Source organism: Lactuca sativa, chromosome 1 (assembly GCF_002870075.4).
Source record: "Lactuca sativa cultivar Salinas chromosome 1, Lsat_Salinas_v11, whole genome shotgun sequence".
Taxonomy (NCBI): Eukaryota; Viridiplantae; Streptophyta; class Magnoliopsida; order Asterales; family Asteraceae; genus Lactuca; species Lactuca sativa.
The window spans coordinates 177,203,994-177,205,693 of NC_056623.2; positions in this window are offsets into that span (position 1 = coordinate 177,203,994).

A 1,700-nucleotide genomic window follows, 5' to 3' on the forward strand; every position below is an offset into this window, starting at 1 on the left:
GTCAAGGTCGAATACCAGAAACGCTATGGTCTCCTACAGCAACCGGAGATACCAGAATGGAAGTGGGAGCGAATCACTATGGACTTCATAACCAAGTTGCCCAAGACGACGGGTGGACTTGATTCCATATGGGTCATCGTCGATAGACTGACCAAGTCTGCACACTTCCTGTCGATCAAAGAAACAGACAAGATGGAGAAACTTACCAGAACTTACATTAGGGAGATTGTAAGGCTGCACGACGTTCCTTTATCTATCATCTCGGACAGAGATAGTAGATTCACTTCAAGGTTCTGGCAGTCATTACAAAGTTCCCAAGGAACTAGGCTGGACATGAGTACATCCTACCACCCACAGACCGACGGGCAAAGTGAGAGAACTATCCAAACCTTAGAAGATATGTTGTGTGCCTGTGTGATTGACTTTGGAAAAGCTTGGGATACCCATTTACCCCTCGTTGAATTTTCCTACAACAACAGTTATCACACGAGCATAAAGGCAGCTCCATTCGAGGCCCTCTATGGCCGAAAATGCAGATCCCCTCTGTGTTGGGCTGAGGTGGGTGATACCTGTGACAACTGTCAATTCAGGTCATTCTCGGACTCATGCATCTTTATAAAAACCATTCATGCACAACATGCCATGGCCTAGTAGTATAAATTAGGTCAAAATCTTGCATAAACTAGGATCCAACTAAAATCTAGGACTAATATACTTGACACTTACGATTCTAGTAAGTTGCTTAACTACAATAGGAAATGTCAATGCTATAATTAGAATGAAACTTCAAGCTTTGTTATAATTGAAAAAGGGTATAAAACCCTAAAAATAAATTAAAATATTCTAATTATACTTCAATATGATGGTGAATATCAAACAATATTCCAAAAACCCTAAAGAGCCAAAAATCCAAATTTATAAATCTTAAAGCTTAAAAACTTTATAAAATTTGGCTATAAACTTTCTAATATCAAATTTTTATTAATCAAATTATGGATTATATCAATGAAATAGAAATTTAAATTATCATACATTAATCATAATTTATTAGTTAAAAACAAGATTTTTAAATAAATCAAGAATTACATAAAGAATAATTTTTATAAAAAAAAATTGGGTTTTATAAAAATGAAGAGGGAATTTATTTAATTTGAATTTTAAGAGAGAGGGAGCCTCTCTCACTCATAAATTCAGCCACCTCCTCCAAGGCACCCCTTTTCCCCAAAAACTCAATCATTAAGATCAAACCCACACTTTTCCACTTCTCTCTTCACTCTCTCACACTCCACCCTCCTAACACACAAACTCTCTTTCTCTCTCTCTAACTCACGAAATTTCTCTCATTCCTCTGCCAAATTTCGAGATTTTGAAGACTTTGAAGTGTTCTTACTTCCCTCAAGATCAAAACCAAGGTAAACAACAACATCTTCTCCCATAAATTTCATGATTTTTACTTCTTCTTCTTCATAGTTTTCTCTACTTTTCGGATTCTATGCCTTTCCATGGCTAGAAATCTTTATTTTTCCCTTGTGGTTTCTAGATTCTCACCATAACACAATGCATGTGTTTGAAATGGTGAAAATCCGGGATCAAACCCATGCAAGGAGTGAAAATGATGCACATATGTTCATGTGACTTCAAAAACAAGTATTACATCTTCTTCTCCATTTCTTTTGTGTTCTTGCATGATCAAAAGCATT